This window comes from Lampetra planeri, chromosome 22 (assembly GCF_965212315.1).
Source record: "Lampetra planeri chromosome 22, kcLamPlan1.2.h2, whole genome shotgun sequence".
Lineage (NCBI taxonomy): Eukaryota > Metazoa > Chordata > Hyperoartia > Petromyzontiformes > Petromyzontidae > Lampetra > Lampetra planeri.
The window spans coordinates 12,935,116-12,949,588 of NC_136128.1; the positions used below are offsets into that span (position 1 = coordinate 12,935,116).

At 42.2% G+C, this 14,473-nt stretch overlaps 1 long non-coding RNA gene across 1 annotated transcript; it reads left to right on the plus strand.

Annotated features, from left to right (window-relative positions):
- Positions 1-5,798: 5,798 nt before the first annotated feature.
- On the plus strand, positions 5,799-13,540 carry LOC144725070 (uncharacterized). Its single transcript, XR_013586611.1, has 3 exons — positions 5,799-9,109; positions 10,350-10,424; positions 12,326-13,540. It is a non-coding gene; the product is annotated as an uncharacterized LOC144725070 (long non-coding RNA).
- The last annotated feature ends 933 nt before the right edge of the window (positions 13,541-14,473 follow it).

Consider the following 14,473-nt stretch of genomic DNA (forward strand, 5'->3'; position numbering starts at 1 on the left):
GTGTTCTCCTTCCCTTACAGGTGACATTTAAAAATGGAAAGTAAATTGCCTAAAGATCAATGTGTTCACTTAGTATGTATGTATGGTGAAGCGGGCAGCTGTAATCTTAAAAAGTCCTAAATTAATTTCAAAAATGCATGCATTCATGTCAATTGGTAGTCGGTTTGAACATTTGTTGAAATAAATTATATAACCCTATGTGATTTGTTAAAATAAATATAATAACCCTATGTGTCTTGACTTTTATTCCACCCTGTATATATATAAATCTATCATCAGCAGCTGTGGGGAGAAATGGAGGGGGTGAGAATTGAGAGCCCTACCCAGCCCAGTTGTGACGACAGCGGACAACAGTGGTGGTGGTGATGGTTGGGTAATAGTACATCATCTCTCTTTTCAAGGTTTTCCATTTTCATAGTACCATTGCCCGAAGCATCGCCTATTACATGTATATTTGTTCCTTTTGGGAATGTTTTCTTGGCGAATGCTGCATTGAATTTTAATTTTATTTGATAGTGTAGTTGTGCTACCTGCACACTCTATAGCTTCGCGACTGATGAGCATGGCCACGATGGCGAGGACGATCTGACCGTGGCCTTGACAGCGTGGTAAACACATATCCTCTGCGGTATCACTCAACCTCAGTTCCCCTTTGGTCAGCGCTTCCGATTGCAGAACGCGCGGTGCCCCATCGCAATCCGGACATGATTTGAATATTCTGAACATATCGGCGAGCCCTGCTCAACCCATCATCCTGGTACCACATTGTGCGAGACCATCTACCGTTGTCCTTCAGCGGTTCCCTCTTGTATTGCCACACAGGGTAAAACCTATTCTTATTTTTCAGCAGAGCGCTGCTCAGCCGCACCCATTGTTGTACTGTACGCTCTATGGCCCCGCGTCGATGCTCCCCACCTTCACCAACCCCGCGTGCTGAAGTACGGTCACGTAAACCCCCTCCCCACACAACGGCAATGATGTGGGGAAGCCCTTATTCAGCAGTGGTCAGTCAAAGAGGTCTGTAAATAGTATGAGGCAAAGTTCTAATTCACTCCGTTAAAAATGAAACGCGAATATGTTATCCATAAGAGTTTTTTGGGGTTAGATCGCCTAAATAAGAACGTGTAGTTAAACCCGCAAACACCCGACACAGTCAATGAGCAAGGTCTGTCACGTGAACAGAACTTGCCAAGTCGTTGCCCATCGAGCACTCCGGTGTGCATTTATGCGATCTAACCAAAAAACATCGATTATGGATGATATTGGTCGTGAGAGCTTATGTATTAAACGAATATGTGAGTCCAACGACCTGTTGGTCTTCTGAACCGATGCATATTTTCCAGCAGAATGTGTTGAAGCAGTCAATCCCTACGTTGGTCTCGATTTCTCTGAGCCTCGTCAGCAGAGTGTGGTCATGTCTGCAGTAACCAACACACGTGAGTGGGACTAAAATTTGTCACGAGAAAGGTCATATGTATTTGCTCTACGCCTTTCGATTAATTGTCATCACCAGGCATGATCAATCCGCTACTAGATAAAGACTGACCCCAACCCGTCACCATTTTACACGGTCCCGCGATGTAACAAGTCACCTGCACGCGACCCAACTTCGTCGCTCCGTCTCTCACTGTGCACGTCCTCTGTGGTGCGTTCCCGTCTCTTGCTGCCCCTTCTTTTATTCTCACCGACCCGGCTAACAATCTAGCGGCGCGTTCTGCCCGTGCTCAGATCCTTCGCTTAACCGTCGATATTATTTACGTTTGTAACCTCATGAAACATATGTTCTCTATTTCACGTTGTTGTTCTTTCTTTCTCTCAATGCTATCTCAGGCATTCGCCCCTTTGTGCTCTGTTGTGCTCTTGTACAGCATGTGTTCCAGCTCTTGTCCGTGTTTCTGATCCAGGTACCATGACAGGTAATATGCATTCATTACAGCTGTCATGAGACTGGTGGAATACTCGTGATTTAAAGAGACGGATGCCCTCTCCTAAACTAACACCACACTATTCTATTTACCAGAAAAAGCCCACAGAGCTTTTAAATATTTTCTGAGGCGACCTGGCCACACATGTTAGTTCATCGAAGTGGCATATCACGTGGAAATTTATATTTGTAGCCAACTAAACTAAACGCGTTTTCCTAAATGTAAACAGTAGAGGGGGGGGGGGCATCCACACATCCACCACGGGGAGAGATCATGTCGACTCAAAATATTCCACACGCATCGACAGGGTCCTGAATGTTCGTTACCAGGCCATGAGAAATAACATCTCCACGTCACCGGGGCTGATACGTTATTTTTTAAGTGTCGTAAACATCCGTTCCGTCAACTCCCTGTGCCAAGAACATTGGCAAGATTTGCATATTGCGCAAAAGCACCGCATTGGGAAGTTCGGTGATGCGTGACGGGGAGGGGCGCGTGACGGGGAGGGGCGCCTGCGCCTCGGGGGGGGCTTAAGGCGGCAGCCTCACCCCGGACGCTAACCTGGCCGTGCCAGCTCCCTAGTGGGAGCAGATGTTGTCTGGTGAGGATGGCGAGGGTCTGGTGAGTGTCTGGTGGGAATCTTGTGGGTGTTTGGTGAGGCTGCTGTCTCCTGGTGAGGCTGGTGAGTGGTCGAACCAGTGGGGTGGGATTGGAGGCTGGGCACCGCCCGCGTGTGTCAAGACCGCTGTACAACATCCAACCAGCACGATTCCTTGGTTTGGAGTTTTGCCCCTGGGCTATGGATTAAATACATGTTTATTACAGTTACGTGGAGCATTTTTATCAGAGTACATTTACTCAGACATGATTTATCCACCGCTGGATGCAGTGCCGGATTAAGCTAGTGCAGTGCTTGTAGCATATGTTATAAAGGGGCCCTAATTTTTTTTTAAACATGAATATTAAAACACAATTGTTTTACTTGCATAGTAAAGTAATTGTATTTTTGCATTTGCTATACAGCCAGATAATACGACAAATCGCTAACCTTAAACACCCAGTCGTTCATAAAAGTTGAAGGCAGTATAGTACTATGGTAATAGAGCAAGTGCAGAATCACTAAACCTGAATTGATAGCTGAAAGCATTTAGCGCGAGGCCCTTAAAAGTGCGGGACCCGTAGCTACTATATATGTAGCTACTACATATGTGTAGCTGCTACACTACACATGTGTAGTAGCTACTACACGTGTAGTAGCTACTACACATGGAGTAGCTACTACACATGGAGTAGCTACTACACATGGAGTAGCTACTACACATGGAGTAGCTACTACACATGGTGTAGTAGCTACTGTTGCTACTGGGATAATAATCCGGCACTGGCTGGATGAACACTTCCCCAAACTGCTGCGACGCCCTCACGGTAACGCCACGCATTACCTCTCCACCCGATGGATAATGGTCAAGGGCGCCTCTCACGGTGAATTCTACACTAATACAGTCAACACATGCACAGGGATCGGTGGTGAGCGAACTGCAACAGAAGCCCAACGACCCGAGTTGGATATCCAGCCACGGCTAACACCGCTCTCCTCACCCACTCGCCCCTCTCCACGATCCCGCACTGACCCGCTTGGTGAAGTATGGTCAAATAATACGCCCCCCTCTGCCCCACGACGCTTTTGCGTTCGTGGAAATGCATTTTGAGAATATCACCAAAAGACTCAGATATAGTCTGAACATATTTTGGAACTGGTGCCGTTCGCGATCACCTGTGAAGGCCGGAACGGTCGCCGTGAGGGTGGGTGGCCAGAACCAGCCCCGACCGCCTTTGTCTTTCTAGTGGGGATGTTTACACACCACGCCAGGTACTCATTTGAGGCTGAGTCTAACTAAGGGAGGCCCGCATCGGTTCTATAATAATCGTGACCAGTGTTGTCCGTGAGCGGGAATCGAATTCGGGTGGCCGAGTTCGTAACGTGCGCAGCGCGCTAACCGCTGCACCACCGCTCCGCCCTCTGCACCAGCGCAATGAGCTCATCACAACCAGCGGGCACCGATTGTCCAACAGCCCCTCCCCCCTCCTAACCCCCATACCCCCTTCCCTATCCCCCCCCCCCCTCCACAGCGCGCGCTCGAACTTCCCGCGCTTGTTCGTCGCGCGACCCCCCCATTCCACCCCCCATATCCCCCCCCCATCCCCCCCATACCCCCCCCATTCCCTCCCCTTCCCCCGCCCCCCCCCCATTCCCCCGCCCCCCCCCATTCCCCCCCCTTGCACCCGCCACACAACAGGGTGGTGCTGCTGCTGCTGTTGCGTAATTCGTGAGGTAATTTTATTACTGCGACGTGTAATGAAGATTTGTTTTTGAGTATTTGTTAGGTACTTTTGTGTGTGAGGAGTTTAAGGGTATTTTATTTGGTCATAAACTACTGTTGGGTGTTTTTTTAGAGCGTTTTGAATATTGTGAGGTGTTTACTTCGTGTCTCCTGTGTGTTTATGAGGTAAGTTTATGTTGGGTTTTTATTATAAGGTATTGTTTTGTGTATTGTTGAGGTATACTTTTATGTTGCGTGTATTTGTCTTGTGCCTTTGTGCATGTATGTATGTGTGTTTGCAGTTTTATTATATTATCCTATTCTGGGAGTGTTCACGAGGTAATGTGATGTTTGTCGTGTTTTGTGCAGTTTTCACGATGTTTAAGCGTTTAAAACCATAAATCACAGCGCAGGGTGCTCCAGATGTCTTGTGACCCCCAATTAATCGGCTGCAAACTTCTTTCTTTTGCACATTGATTTGTGTTCACACTTATTGGTACACACGAAACATTACGTTTTAGATAATCAAATGGGGTCACAAGACATCTGGAACACCTTGTTAAGTCGTACTCTGATGTGCATTACCTCTGAATAACCTCACGATTGAACATCACCGCTAATTATCTCCGCCACAGTAATTGTTCATCATTATTAATCATCACCGACATTAATTAATGACCATTAGTGACGCCACTGGCAGGCGAGATGAAGTCCACAGGATGTGATTAACTCCAGACAAGGCTAATAATGGTGATGTAACTCCTCGTCGTCGTTATATTCTTTGGGTCTTTCGGTAAAGCCACGTAGATAGAAAAATCATCAAAATCACGGCGTTTCGATTGCACCTGAAGACGATTGCTTGTGTTGCGATCGAAACGTCGATATTTTCATCATTTGTATATCTACGTGGCTTTACCGAAAGACCCAAAGAATATGAATTCCTGCAATCACGAAAACTTTAAGTCAAGAATCATCGTTATATTTGTGTATAGTTGTATACCAAAGCGACTGATGCATCCATCCAGAGTATTGATTATGGATGCAGTAAACTAATTTGTACACTGCAGGTAAAGTCCATAGACTTATGCTAATTGATAATTTACACTCCTGGATGAAGGCCCTCCTACACCGTGCTGGTAATGGGGATTGTTTGCCAACACTCACGTATAAGATACTGTAAATCATGTCTATTGTGTATGCAGTATAGTGCAGGTATATGCCATATATGATCGAATTTATGCTTTAGAATTTGGTAGTTGAAAATAAGCATCGACTAAGTGCGCAGCCTTTAATAATTATCTAGTTCCATGCTTACGTAATTAGTTTTCTGTGAACTGAAGCCCCGCTGCTATGTGAATGTGGGATTGTGACCACTTGCTCCGGGCTACTGATATAGATGAGCACGGCTTGTTTGAGCAGGAGTGACCACGTTCACGTGAAATGGCATTTGAGTGCGTATGAATTGCAGTCATAGATTGAGGCAATGAGATAGAGTATCACAGGACTGCGATTTCTTTAAAAAATTATTTATTTCCCTCACTTGCAGAATGGACAAAGAAGACGACTTTGTCATCCACACGGAGCGTAAAAGACAAAGACTGGAGATTGCAACCGATGGCAATGGTTGCTGTGATGTGACCTGCAGAACACATTCACACGTCTCCAGCCTTCCAAAAGCTGAACCCCCCAAAGACTCTAAGACAGATGCAATGTGTGACGCAGTTAAAACTACAAATTTTATGGGTAAAATAGGTGATGCTGTGAAACTGTGCAAGCACGTGACTGAAGAACCTCGTGACGCTGTCAAGTTCTGGCCTGGCCGCAGCACTGCACCTATGCCTGAAGACACCAGGCAAATGTTGCACATTTGCAATATAATTTATAAGCACTATATAGAGGCAAGCGGAGAGAAACGTTTACAAGACAACAAGGGCACACAGTCTAGTCACATCATTTGGAACCTACCTGAAACAAATGAGTTTCCAGAAGTGAAATGTAAAATAGAAGCAGTGCATGATGAAACACAAACAAAATACGAGGGTCAGATCGATGCATCTACTGAAAGTATCATAAACAGTAACTTCACACAGGGTGGTGGAAATGGTTTACAACTTTCTGAAAAAGGAAACGATAATGCAAAAGACAACATGTTTTCCAGTAAACAAGAAACTGGTAATGTAAATATTGCTGACGAAAATTACAGCAAAAGTTGTTGCCTGCCTGACAGCGCAGATATTTGTACAGCATCACAGGAGCCAAGGGCACCCACAATTTCACCACAAGACCGTATTTCTACATCATCTGTTAATATGGAAACCAACACAGTTACCAATGGGCCAAACCAGAACCAAAGTGGCAAGGAAGCCCAAATAAATGGACTTGATCGTGTCAACAAAACACATCAAGTGGATGATGAAAAAGTGTGCAAACAGCTACATGATACATCTGCTGATGCTGCTGCAATCAGTTCAGTTAGCTTATTTATGTCTAAAACACATATGGGTATTACCGATATACCGAAAATAATTGATATTAAATACACAAAAGACCAAAACAAGCCTATTCAAGAACTTGGACAGCTTAAAGTGGAATTGCCATCAAATCTAAGTGAACGATACTGCAGTCAAGATAACATATTTATTCCATCATGTAGCGTGACTCGTGTTCCAATTCTCACTCTAAATTTTGAGAAAAAAAATGCTCATCCATCAAACACTGTGGAGCAAGAAAACATCTTGGTCACCAGCAAAGACCCTGATGTAACTACTTCAAACAATAACAGCAACTCACTCTCTGAAAGCATTGATGATATAAGTGTGGCTGAACAAAATGATATCAACTTAAAACCCATCACAACAGACCTCTGTAAAGATGTCAATATCGACGAAGCTCATGAAGATGTGGACTGCAGTGTGAGTTCCGGTTATTCAACAGGCAACATTTATGTGGGTAAAACATCACCATACCTGGTTAATGAAAACAACATACGATGTGACTTTGTGAATAAAAATGCATTAATAAATAATACGTCAAGTTTTTACCGTAGCACTAAGTTAAACGGCGGATGTATCAATGCAAATGTAAACCCATGGCATCTCGTAGGTGACCACTTCGTCATGCACAACGCGGAAGATTTAAACTCAGATTTTTTATTTGCACAGGATTCCAACAAAGCAGCTATATGTGCTGAAGATTGTGAAGGAGAGATCTGCCATGAGTCCAACCACGCTAAATTACTCACTCTGAGTAATACGGATCTTAACAATGTGAGTGTGACGCAAATTGCCCAGAACAAGAGTGTTGCTATCCAAAGTTGTAAGTGTTTACCTGACTTAAACTTAAAAAGCATATGCAGTTCCTGTGTAAAAAATGTCCCTCCTTTGAGTGATCAAAGTAAACTTTACAAAGTAGATCCTGAAGATATGACTTCATGTCAAGTGGTATGTGTGAAAGATAAATTAGATATATCTTGCGCAATAAAATTCAGAGATGTGGATGATAGGAACACAACTGGAGGACAAAGAGAAATGCACATTGAAGGGTTAACATCGGGTACAAACACTCACACGTTTTTGGAAACCAAAGAAGCAGTACATGAACAAGAAGGCGGGAGCACAAGATACGATTTTATGAAACGCAACGATCACAGCAAAAACATTGTCTTATCCGGTGCAGATAGAAATGAAACGGATCCAATTAATCGTGCAAAATATGTTGATTATTTAAACCAAGAGCTTCATGAAGTATATTTAGTCCAAAAACAAAATCCCACAAAGAGTAGCATTTCAGATGGAGAAATCGAACCCAGTGATGTGAATGAGGTTTACAGTGATCCTATCGGCAATACAGAAGTGAACACACATACATCAGATTTAAAATTGAAAAACAAGAACATTAAAATAATTGGGTTTGACAATTTGTGTTTGTCATATCAACTTGATGACAATTTTATAGATGAATCCTGTATTTATGACTACAACACTAAAATAATAAACGATTATGCTTTCACAAGGCATACAGATATTACCAAACTGTCAATAAATTATACGAATAACAACATATTTTCAACTGGCAGTATCATTAGAGGGAGTGACTCGGAGGCAAAAGGCATGACAGAACCTGGCTTACAGCATACACCACACGCAAGAACCGATTGTATACAGTTACACCCCGATGATTCATTAGAAGTGAGGGAAGCGTTTATTTTGGACACGAATGAAGAAATTACACGGATTTTTCCATACCATAATTCTCCTTTGGAAACTCCCAGCGCACCAATAAATGATGCAGCATCAAACCATGAACAGATTGTACCAAGCTATGATTCGGAGTGTTCAGAAACTCTTTGTGCACCAGCAAACAATGCAGAGTCGAATCAATATTCACCAATAAACACGCTTTTTATTAACCCTGATACAAAAGAATGCATTAATGAAAATGGAAAAAATGACAAGTGCAACAATACCTTAAGAATGGACCCTCCCATTATAAAAGACATGTTACCAATAGATGAATGCGATCATCTGGGCAAAACACAACCGTGCTATCAGTATAAGAAATTATTTAATATTGTCATTGAAGAGCTGAAACACTTTCATGAAGCGAACAATGAAATGCAGCGCAATGAATCCGAGCAAGCATCCGCAGCAACCACAGAAGATGCATCTTTTATTGATACCACTCGTAGTTACTCAATAACAGCAGAGTGCAGCCGTGTGCAACAGCCAGAAGCCACCCTGCCAGACGTGGAGCATTTTGGCTTGGACAGGAAACCCAGAGCCACCGTTTCTACAGTGTCACCGCTGACATGTGATCTGTCCGGACAGGAAGATGATGCAAGTAATGTGTTCTCTCCTATCAAAGGTGAATGGTTTTTACTCTTTATAGCAAGTAAGTGAGACTGTGAATGTTTCCAACATAGTTGACTACTGATTGTAATCAGTATCATTTATTGACAACACAACTGTCTGTCATTGTATTAACATAATGTATTGTATGTGATGGGGTTGGAGGGTACTAGAGTGTTTAACGCACAGCACTTTGAACTCTGTGTCTCAAGTGATCCTGACCATGGCTAGCATGAGCGGTGAATGATATCTTAAACCATTTCCGGGACTCCTTCACTAAACTGACGAGTGATGGTGAAGCATAGTCAAACAAGCCCCATAACTGACACGATATGATGAGGCTTTCATCCAGCAGTGGAGTGGCTAAAGAATATACATTTTTTTGGAACATGCGCAGATGATCTTTGAGACACACCTTAAAATAACCAAAACATTTCGCCCTTATGTAATGGAAACATTAAAACATCTTTGTAAAAAATTGTACAAAAGATTACATTTACCAACGTATGCTTTGCCAACGTATTTGAGCATGAACAATGGTGACAGTTAAATGTTCCTCTGGCAGGAGCCATATAATAATTTATTATTTTAACAATATAAATAAGCTGCTGCATATTCAACTGCAGCTAATCTTGATACCATTCCTGCAACTATTGCCCTTAAATAATCATCAGCAACATATTTTGCAGTGGATGATAATTTTAGGTAAACTTTTAAATTAATTCACACTAAATGGTGATCTGAGATGTTTTGTATCAGTGTTATTAATGTGCACTAAAAGTATACATTTTCTCAGTTTTTTTAAATGAAAATTATAGGGTTAGGTGGGAATGGTGGCAAAGTGAATGGTTAGTATACACTGTGCATTGAACACAGTGACCTAAGTTTTATTGTTTGCCATGGTTAACACCAGTGACGAGGAATATCTGAACAAGTCCTGGGTTTCCCCCCTTCTACAGCCTGCACTGACAAGTATGGTAAAGTATGGTCAAACGGCAATGGATTGACAAGGGGCTGTGAGTTGGCATTACTATTTTATAATTGGCATAAACTACCACCACAAACCTGACAGGCTTAGCGGCGGTTGCTGTGTGGACTTGCAGGTAATCATAGACTATAGGTATGCTTTTCAGAAGCAATGACGTGGATTTTCTACCAAGAACAGTGTGGATGAGGTTTAATGTAAAACTCATCATTGCCATTTTACATATACAATTTTGTCACAAACTCAATATGTTTCATTTGCTTTTGTCAAGGAGACCACCAATGGAAATCAGCATATTCCTTTACATCACCTGCATATGATGATCATCAACAGCCTTTGTGTACAGGTACGAACCAAATTTGTCAGTACACTTTATAAAGTTACTATTAAAATGGTGTAATCTATGACCAAATCACCTGAAATGCACCCGATCATGCCAGATCTCGTAAGCTAATTATGGTTGAGCCTGGATGGTATTGGGAAAGATGACCACAATGTGCATGAATAACACTTGCTCTCCTGTATGGCTGGCATAGAGGAGAGCATAGCAAAAGTAGTGTGTTGTATAACCTTCCGTGTCTATGCCCCTACTTTCACAAACCACACTGAAACAGCGTGGTGAAGTATGGTCAAATAACCACTATGACTCGCACAGCGAGGGGAGCACCTCGTCCAGCATTTAATCGACAAAATGCCTCTACATTTGCAAAACAATGTAAATGAAAGTAAATCAGAATCTTTACTTAAACTAGAGGAATCTGACGAGCTATGAAGGTCTTTTTTCATCCATAAGAGGTTTTTTGGGTTAGATCGCGTAAATATATAAATGTGTCGTTAAAACCCGCCACCACCCGACACAGCCAACTAGTAAGGGTTGTCATGTAAACAGAACATGCCAATTCGTCACAAGTGCAGCACACCGGTGTGTTGGAGAGCCAAGCCACAACATTTACAATCTGAGTACGACGTTTCGCCAGTAATTGCAACTAGTTTTATCAGGCGACAGACAGATTTGTGGAGAAGTCTTCCTGTTTCGTTTCTTATATAGAGGCGTAGATGTGGTGACCACACTGCTGTGCTCTTGCGCAAAGTGGGGGGGGATCAGTAAACCCAAGTTTTTCGGTTTACTAATCAATCAGTAAACTCAAGCATTTTAAGCACTCCGTTTGTTGAATGATGTTGTTTCTGATATCTATAACAGGTGAAGGGAATGAAACTGGATTTTTGTTGAAAGAAAGAACATGATCTTCGTTTTTGAGTGATTTATGAGCAATTTTAATGTTGACGTTTGCTATTGAATTAAGTTGAAATCGTGTTGGAGATTCTGTTTGACTTACCCGATACGAGCATGACAGTGTCATCAGCAAGTTCTAAGCGATTTACGATTAGCCCTAGATTAATTAAATATAAGGAGACCAGAATTGGACTGAGCACAGAACCTTGCGGAACACCTTTTGTTATTTTAATATTTGTGGACGAGATGTTTTCACTGTGTACCTTTTGAGCACGGTTTGAAAGGTAACTCTTTTGACAAGTCCAGGAATAGTGCATGGCAGTAGTGGGCTTAATCTAGGTCACTGAAGAGAAAACTTAATACATCCATCATTGCTTTCTTCCCGCGCACCCCTGATTAGCATGGTTGGTGATGTACGGTGTGAACGAAGGTCAACATATACATACATTGCTGTGATAGCGCAGTAATCCCCATGAAAACCAGACTGTCTACTATGTAAGCGATTATGACTTTTTAGGTATCAGTTCATTTGTGATTCAATAATTTTTTCGAATATTTTAGTAAATGGTAAAATAATAGAGATTGGTCTGTAAAATAATTGTTAGGGTCTTCTTTGGAGCCATTTTTATATACTGGACAAATAAGACCAGATTTCCACTCTAGTGGAAATGTACCTTCGGTAAGTGAGAAGTTGAAAATGTGAGGGATTTTATATGAAATCTGCCACAGCCGCAAGTGCAAATATCAATGTTCAAGTATCACTGTTCAAAATTACTTGTACACAAAATTCCACATTGATGATCGGTTCATTGAATGTTGAAGCTGTGTGGTCATTTAAAAATTGCCCGTGAGACCGCCTCTCCTCTGGAAACCATTCAGGTCAATGAAAATCTTGGGGAACACCATACTGGGAAACATGGTTCAGCAGAGTGCTCATACTGTACTACTACGTGCAGCTGCTAGATCACTTACCCATTGCTGTTTATTAATTTTGCAATATTCTTTTAACACAGGAACTTTGCCAAAAGAAGATGTACCGGTGAATAGAGTTGCTCCGCTAAACACTTGCACTGGACTCCGCCGACTAGGCTTATCCAAATACGCAAAAGTAAAACGGCTGCATCCATACCTCAACTAATATTATTCTCTACTTTACACTCTCTTTAGTGGCTCTAGACCCAGATTTATATTTTCTGCATTCCATATATTGTGAGTGACCAGCAGACCTGTTTTCAAATGCTCTTTCTGTGTGAAGTTGTGGACATTCTCGGTCAGATCATTTTCTCCCATAAGCTAGAATTGAACAGCATTTACTGGATGTACAAGTACAAGTAGCAAAATGTGCTTGTGAAATTAAAAACACATTTTCATTAGACATAAGTAATGTGGATACAGTATAGTGTGGAAATAATGATCTCTTTATTTCTTGTTGCATTATCTTGAAGCGTTAATCCATATATTCATATACTTCTCATGATGTCGTTTTGTGGTGTTTTATTCATGTTACACTTATCCCATTATTATTTAAATAATTAATCCTTTAACATGCTATTTTACCTTGGAGAGCCTTACTGAGTTTCATGACTTTTTCAGGAGGGTCGTGCCATATCTTCGCAACAATGGTGAATAATTTGCGTACATTTTAAAATTGTGACAAATTTAGACCATTAACCATACTAAAATGTTTTTTTTACTATATCGACTAAATATAAATGTGTCGTTTAATGTACATTGTGATGACATCACCTTTACTTTAACCCAAAAACACCATTGTTATGGATAATATTCGTCGCGAAAGCCTACGTGTTAGACCATTAAGCTGACACACAATAGCCTACTCTTGTGAATTAATGACATCACTAAATTTTTTACATCCACTGTGAAGCAGACGACATGTCGTACGGTATATTTATGGCTTATATGCCCACAATATTAATCAGGGAGGCCACTGGATTCAAACCGTAAAACCTCCACAACAAGCGGTGAATACGCTCCCGCTGGGCCATCTCACCGTCCACGTATTAGATCTCAATGTATGTATTATGTTGACTTATTTTCGCACCGTACGAAGCCAACCGTGCTAATCGGAGGTGTGGTGGAAGGTCAACAGTTAGGACATATGTCAATTTTGATCTGTTGTACCATGTTTTGGACCTTGTTACAATATTTTAATATACCATTTGTTACATTTTTTTGGAAAATTACAAAATAAAATGCTTTAAATGTTTCCCCTCTGCATTCCCTGTGCTAAATACATTATTACGAAATAATTATAAGAACACAAATCATTTTTCCTGGTCTTGGTGTTTTTATCCATTTTATTGATTTTTCAAACCCTTTTAGTGACATATATTGAGTCACTACGGCGCTTAGCGTCAGCTCTTGAGAATAGAGAGGAACTACGCGTGTTATCGCCTCTCTCTGGCACCAGGGTGTGTATGCCATGGAAGGGGCCCCTAGGGGGCATGGTTCCGGTAACGGGCAGAGAGAGGGCTTGCCAGGACATGGGTGAACCCGAGAGGGCACGTGACCAGGACAGGGTAGCGAGGGGGGCCCGAGGGGGGCGAACGGGACACGTGACATGCAGCCGAGAACCTTCTGGTCGGATCAAGAAGGGGGCGTGGCCGTGGGCGGAGCCAGGCCACGCTCAGGCGCATATAAGGGAGCTCTGAAAAAAAAAATCCATTCTGACCACAAGTATTGTGGTTAATGCAGACATGATTCCTTGTAAAAAAGTTTCAGTTTTGTTGCCATAAAAAAGGGGATAACCCTATTCTTATCTAATGGAAGCTGATGGGTAGGGGGCCGTCCATGAATGACGTCACGCGATTTTGGACGATTTTTGACCCCCCCCCTCGTCACACGGCGTCACAAAAAGTCAGACCCCCCCCCTCAAATATGACGTCACAAAGCTCTGCCCCCCCCCCAAAAAAAATAAAACATGCTTTTCAAATCACTTTAAACTATTGTCATTGTAGTGCGTATTTAATGTGCCGCTGCACTCTGATGTAGGATAAAACATTTATTAAAAAGTCTATTTTATTAAGTAGAACGTGTTGTTTATATTTATTTAAAGTTGCGCAATTTTACGTGACGTCACATTTCTAAACCCCCCCCCCCCTCGTCACACATCGTCACAAATGTCTGACCCCCCCCCCTAG